The sequence below is a fragment of the Heterodontus francisci genome, unplaced genomic scaffold (genome assembly GCF_036365525.1).
Source record: "Heterodontus francisci isolate sHetFra1 unplaced genomic scaffold, sHetFra1.hap1 HAP1_SCAFFOLD_1775, whole genome shotgun sequence".
In the NCBI taxonomy this organism is placed as follows: Eukaryota; Metazoa; Chordata; class Chondrichthyes; order Heterodontiformes; family Heterodontidae; genus Heterodontus; species Heterodontus francisci.
In genome coordinates this window covers 37,501-45,000 of record NW_027141563.1, presented here as the reverse complement: position 1 = coordinate 45,000, position 7,500 = coordinate 37,501, and positions in this window count along the sequence as shown.

Here is a 7,500-nt window from a genome sequence, read left to right as displayed (position 1 = left end):
CTCGAGAGGAATGTCCGTCTGACACAAGGGACAGAAACGGGAGGTAACCGCTGAGCCTGAAACACCAGCAAATAAATGCTAGCCCGCCTGGGCCCTCCAACGTCGGACAGTCCTCGCCGTATCGATCGAGTGACCTGGGCACGCACTTTTTTTTCCTTTCACACAGTGTGGGGTTGGCGGCGGCGGGGGGGGGGAGAAAGCATGCACAACTTGGTTGACGTCGCCTGGTCAACTCGCATCGGTTTTCCGTCCCCATCACTGTAAGGAGCAACCGCGACCAGCGTAGCCAAACAGGTCGACCAAAGCTTTCGGCGCTCGCACGGAGAGGTGATGCCAGCCGGCGTGCGTCGCCTAACTTGGACAAAATTCTGGGCACGCACTTTTCGTTTGAGAATAGGACATACATGTAGTGCAACCCAAGGAAACCAGGCGACGCCGCCACAATCTGCGCCTGACAGACAAAGATAACCGTTCACAAGGAGCCTTGTTATTTCGCACCAAGTCTTTTGCGGGCATAGTTTCTTTCTTTGACATGTATATCTGTATGAAGGTCGGCTTTGCTCTGCCATCGCAGCCTCCCTTCTTTGCTTTTCTCACTGTACCAACAGACATGTCATAAGACTTTGGTTTTTTTTTTATTAATTCTTTTCCTGTGGGTGTGGTGTGCCTCCGCACCCCCCAATCTGTTCCAAGGCCTTGTTTTCTCTCGCTCGCCAAAACACTTTGTCTGTTTTCACAGCCAGTCTACCGGCCTAGACCCAACTGTGCGATATTTCAGAGCCGGCAACAGAGCATGGAAAGTCCGCCAGATTTACCCTTAAATGCTCATAAATGACTTCCAGGCACTCTTCGGAAGGTCTTTTATTTCAAAAGAAGGTCCTTCCTTGAGGGAGCACTTCTTCGGCCACTTTGCAAGTGCAACCGCTGCCAGCAAAAGTTCTGAAAATCGAGTTCCCGAAAATCTCCGGGTACCCCGCCAACCCCCAGCCACCCGAATCGCAAGTGTCAATTCGGCGGGTTGCCTGCCGGTAGTCCTTCCGAAAATGAGGCGCCAAATCGCCGCAACGGCCATTTTTCATTTCGGCATCGGGACTTCCGACGGCAACTGATTAACTAGCCCGGGGACTAGAGCGGCAGCAAATGCAACGTGCCCTCTTGGCGGGAGCAACTTGACCGCCCCCGTGGGGAAAGGTCAACTCGGGGCCCGGGAAAGTCGCCGAGTCCGACCCCATACACTTCCATGAGTTGGGGGTTTTGGCCTTCCCGGCCCAAGGCTCGCCTTATTTCGGCCTGCACTTTCGGAAAAGGGTGCATTCCTTTTGGTTAATGATTTCACCAGCCCGGGTCTTAGCCTCTGCCCCGACGGCTAAGTCTTTTGGTTAATGATTTCCTGCGGCTGGGACTACCCTTTCCCCCGCCCTGCAGGCACCCGGGTCGGGAGGCCGTCGGGGGCACTTTCCGGGGCAAATCCGGACCCTTACGCAAGGGAGAGTGCGCCCCCCGCCTCGGCCGGGGGTCAGGCTGCCGCCTATTAAGCCCGACAGAAAACCCGAAAAATGGACGAAAATGGGAAAAAATCCCCATCCGAAAAAGGCTTAAAAGTCGGTTGGGCGGCAGCTAGGGTCGGTCTCTGCAGACCTGGAGGCTCGGGTGGACTCTTGGAATAAACGTCCAAGTCCCGACTTGCCACCTCCTACTACTGTGCAGATACCCCGCCAACCCCCAGCCACCCGAATGACAAGCGTCCGATCAGCGGGACGAATTTGACAACTCTGGCCGGACCTCTGGAACTCCATCCCGGGTAACCGGGGCAAATTTTTCCGCTTGATCGCCCTTCCACTGGTTAACCATTTGCCCTTTCGGACTTAGTCTCTGGACATTATTCGACGGATTTTCTGGTTAACCATTTGCCCTTTCGGACTTAGTCTCTGGGCATTATTTTCGACTTTTTGGTTAATGATTTCACACTTTTTACTTACTTTTGCGCTTTTTGGTTAATGATTACTCTGCTTACTGGTTAATTATTTGCCCTTTCGGACTTAGTCTCTGGACATTATTTTCGAGTTTTTGGTTAATGATTTCACACTTTTAACATATTTTTGCGCTTTTTGGTTAATGATTACTCTGCTTACTGGTTAATTATTTGCCCTTTCGGACTTAGTCTCTGGAGATTATTTTCGAGTTTTTGGTTAATGATTTCACACTTTTTACTTACTTTTGCGATTTTTGGTTAATGATTTCACACTTTTTACTTACTTTTGCGCATTTTGGTTAATGATTACTCTGCTTACTGGTTAACCATTTGCCCTTTCGGACTTAGTCTCTGGACATTATTTTCGAGTTTTTGGTTAATGATTTCACACTTTTAACATATTTTTGCGCTTTTTGGTTAATGATTACTCTGCTTACTGGTTAACCATTTGCCCTTTCGGACTTAGTCTCTGCACATTATTTTCGAGTTTTTGGTTAATGATTTCATACTTTTTACTTACTTTTGCGCTTTTTGGTTAATGATTACTCTGCTTACTGGTTAACCATTTGCCCTTTTGGACTTAGTCTCTGGACATTATTTTCGAGTTTTTGGTTAATGATTTCACACTTTTTACTTACTTTTGCGATTTTTGGTTAATGATTACTCTGCTTACTGGTTAACCATTTGCCCTTTCGGACTTAGTCTCTGGAGATTATTTTCGAGTTTTTGGTTAATGATTTCACACTTTTTACTTACTTTTGCGATTTTTGGTTAATGATTTCACACTTTTTACTTACTTTTGCGCATTTTGGTTAATGATTACTCTGCTTACTGGTTAACCATTTGCCCTTTTGGACTTAGTCTCTGCACATTATTTTCGAGTTTTTGGTTAATGATTTCACACTTTTAACATATTTTTGCGCTTTTTGGTTAATGATTTCACACTTTTTACTTACTTTTGCGATTTTTGGTTAATGATTACTCTGCTTACTGGTTAACCATTTGCCCTTTCGGACTTAGTCTCTGGACATTATTTTCGACATTTTGGTTAATGATTTCACACTTTTAACTTAATTTTGTGCTTTTTGGTTAATGATTTCATACTTTTTACTTACTTTTGCCCTTTTTGGTTAATGATTACTCTGCTTACTGGTTAACCATTTGCCCTTTCGGACTTAGTCTCTGGACATTGTTTTCGACATTTTGGTTAATGATTTCACACTTTTAACTTAATTTTGTGCTTTTTGGTTAATGATTTCATACTTTTTACTTACTTTTGCCCTTTTTGGTTAATGATTACTCTGCTTACTGGTTAACCATTTGCCCTTTCGGACTTAGTCTCTGGAGATTATTTTCGAGTTTTTGGTTAATGATTTCACACTTTTTACTTACTTTTGCGATTTTTGGTTAATGATTACTCTGCTTACTGGTTAACCATTTGCCCTTTCGGACTTAGTCTCTGCACATTATTTTCGAGTTTTTGGTTAATGATTTCACACTTTTAACATATTTTTGCGCTTTTTGGTTAATGATTACTCTGCTTACTGGTTAACCATTTGCCCTTTCGGACTTAGTCTCTGCACATTATTTTCGACTTTTTGGTTAATGATTTCACACTTTTAACATATTTTTGCGCTTTTTGGTTAATGATTTCATACTTTTTACTTACTTTTGCGCCTTTTGGTTAATGATTACTCTGCTTACTGGTTAACCATTTGCCCTTTCGGACTTAGTCTCTGGAGATTATTTTCGAGTTTTTGGTTAATGATTTCACACTTTTTACTTACTTTTGCGATTTTTGGTTAATGATTACTCTGCTTACTGGTTAACCATTTGCCCTTTCGGACTTAGTCTCTGGACATTATTTTCGAGTTTTTGGTTAATGATTTCACACTTTTAACATATTTTTGCGATTTTTGGTTAATGATTACTCTGCTTACTGGTTAATTATTTGCCCTTTCGGACTTAGTCTCTGCACATTATTTTCGAGTTTTTGGTTAATGATTTCACACTTTTAACATATTTTTGCGCTTTTTGGTTACTGATTTCATACTTTTTACTTACTTTTGCGCCTTTTGGTTAATGATTACTCTGCTTACTGGTTAACCATTTGCCCTTTCGGACTTAGTCTCTGGACATTATTTTCGAGTTTTTGGTTAATGATTTCACACTTTTTACTTACTTTTGCGATTTTTGGTTAATGATTACTCTGCTTACTGGTTAACCATTTGCCCTTTCGGACTTAGTCTCTGGACATTATTTTCGGGTTTTTGGTTAATGATTTCACACTTTTTACTTACTTTTGCGATTTTTGGTTAATGATTACTCTGCTTACTGGTTAACCATTTGCCCTTTCGGACTTAGTCTCTGGAGATTATTTTCGAGTTTTTGGTTAATGATTTCACACTTTTTACTTACTTTTGCGATTTTTGGTTAATGATTACTCTGCTTACTGGTTAACCATTTGCCCTTTTGGACTTAGTCTCTGGACATTATTTTCGGGTTTTTGGTTAATGATTTCACACTTTTTACTTACTTTTGCGATTTTTGGTTAATGATGACTCTGCTTACTGGTTAACCATTTGCCCTTTCGCACTTAGTCTCTGGAGATTATTTTCGACTTTTTGGTTAATGATTTCACACTTTTAACTTAATTTTGTGCTTTTTGGTTAATGATTTCATACTTTTTACTTACTTTTGCCCTTTTTGGTTAATGATTACTCTGCTTACTGGTTAACCATTTGCCCTTTCGGACTTGGTCTCTGGACATTATTTTCGAGTTTTTGGTTAATGATTTCACACTTTTTACTTACTTTTGCGATTTTTGGTTAATGATTTCACACTTCTTACTTACTTTTGCGATTTTTGGTTAATGATTACTCTGCTTACTGGTTAACCATTTGCCCTTTCGGACTTAGTCTCTGGACATTATTTTCGAGTTTTTGGTTAATGATTTCACACTTTTTACTTACTTTTGCGATTTTTGGTTAATGATTTCACACTTTTTACTTACTTTTGCGATTTTTGGTTAATGATGACTCTGCTTACTGGTTAATTATTTGTACTTTCGGACTTGGTCTCTGGACATTATTTTCGACTTTTTGGTTAATGATTTCACACTTTTAACATAATTTTGCGCTTTTTGGTTAATGATTACTCTGCTTGCTTGTTACTGATTTCCCCTTTCGGACTTGATCTCTGGCCGTTCTTTTCGACCTTTTTGGATCAGGTTTCCACACTCTGAAATTATTTTGGGCTCACTGATTAGGCGAGATCAAGGGGGCATGCCTGGGCACTTTGGGCTCAGTTTGGGAAGGCGGCGTCCGTGTGCTCCTCCGCCCTTCCCGCACTTGCGGCTAGGTTTGCCAAACTGCGCTGACCCGCAGCCCTGCCTTTTTGCCCACGGCACACGGAACGACTCAAGTCTGGCTCCGTTCCAGGCCGTTGCCTCCGGCTGCCCGCCGTCCGGCCGGCCTGGGACGTACCCCGGCTGACGGCGCCGGAGGCCCTCTAGCAGCCACCGGTGCCGCGGGCCAATGGGTCCGGGCGTTCCGGAGCTATCGGTGGGGAAGTGCTCTCCCCTTTTCCTGACGCCGTTCGCCCGAGCAGAGGTGCAGCCTGACGGGACTGCTGTCGCCTTCCGCGGCGCACCGGCCCCTTTCACCTGCCGTCGACCGCGCGGAGCTCGGACCTCCCTCCCCGAAGTTATGGCCCCGGCGCCGGAGGGTGCCCGGGGCCGGGCATTCAGCGGGGTGAGTCTTAACCTTCCCGGTCAGCCTGCGGGGTCGGTGCGCCGGCACTCGACGCCGGAGGGTCCCCTCTTTCCGTAGAGCCCCGCCCGGTGCCGATCGGCCGGCGGATTGCGGAGCGAACCGCGCCTGACCGACGGGCCTCGGAAACCCGTTGCAGTCGACGGGGGGGAACCGGACAGCGGGACGAGGTGCCGATTCCACCCGCAGATTCGATCCCGAAATCCCGCGGGATTCGGCGGTCCGACCCGACAGATTCAAACGTCGCCCGGGCGGCCCCCAGCGGTCGGGCCGGCCTGGTTCCGCCACCGCCCGATGCCCCTCGCCCCCGGCTACCGCCGGCCGCGCAGACCGAGCGAATGCGGCCGGACGTCCGGCGGCAATCGGCCGGAAAGCGGTATGGCCATTTCCTACTGTCCCTCGGACGGGCAGAGGGGCGGCGCCGGGGCACTCGCGGACCAGGCCGCGCCCCTCCGAGCCCTACCGCCTGCCGTCGACCGCGCGGGGATCGGACCTCCCTCCCCGAAGTTATGGCCCCGGAGCCGGAGGGTAGCCGGGGCCGGGCATTCAGCGGGGTGAGTCTTCACCTTCCCGGTCAGCCTGCGGGGTCGGTGCGCCGGCACTCGACGCGGGAGGGTCCCCTCTTTCCGTAGAGCCCCGCCCGGTGCCGATCGGCCGGCGGATTGCGGAGCGAACCGCGCCTGACCGACGGGCCTCGGAAACCCGTTGCAGTCGACCGGGGGGAACCGGACAGCGGGACGAGGTGCCGATTCCACCCGCAGATTCGATCCCGAAATCCCGCGGGATTCGGCGGTCCGACCCGACAGATTCAAACGTCGCCCGGGCGGCCCCCAGCGGTCGGGCCGGCCTGGTTCCGCCACCGCCCGATGCCCCTCGCCCCCGGCTACCGCCGGCCGCGCAGACCGAGCGAATGCGGCCGGACGTCCGGCGGCAATCGGCCGGAAAGCGGTATGGCCATTTCCTACTGTCCCTCGGACGGGCAGAGGGGCGGCGCCGGGGCACTCGCGGACCAGGCCGCGCCCCTCCGAGCCCTACCGCCTGCCGTCGACCGCGCGGGGATCGGACCCTCCTCGCCGAAGTTATGGAGGTAAGACCGGGAGGCTGCCCAGGGTCGGGACTTCAACCGGCTGCCGCCACCCTTTCCCGCCTGTCCCACGGGCTCGGAGATCCAGGCCCTGCAAAGACCCTCCGGTCGCCACCCGACAGGTGCTTTACCGGAGAAATCGTAAACCGGCGTCAGGGCCGGACCTGTCCCGCAGAGGGCAGCCTGCGCCCTTATGCTTTCCCTTTTGCTTTGGCCCCGCAGTAGCAAATGGTTCACCGATAAGTCGGGAACCCACACGCCCGGCCCCACCCGCCCATCCTTCCGCAATGCATCGCCTAGACACACGCACCAAGGGCGCTCTCCTTCCCCCGCCTCCCACATCCCACAGGATGTGCCCTCAGACCACGGCGCCCACACAACCACCCACCCACCCACCCAACCTTCCTAAACACGCCGGCAAACATGCATCGAAACACGGCCACCTTCGCAAATTCACCCCCACGCCGACTATTAAGCCCGGCAAGACTCATTGCAGCCAACCGCGGCCAAAAGTTGAAGTGACAACTCATTAACCAATTTACAACATTTGGACAACTGATTAACCAGACTCTTTGTCAATCTGACGACGGGGGCAAATCATAAACCGGTTCTGCCCAGTGCTAGCCTTCGCAAACTCACCCCCCCCCCCCCCCACGCCGACTATTAAGCCCGGC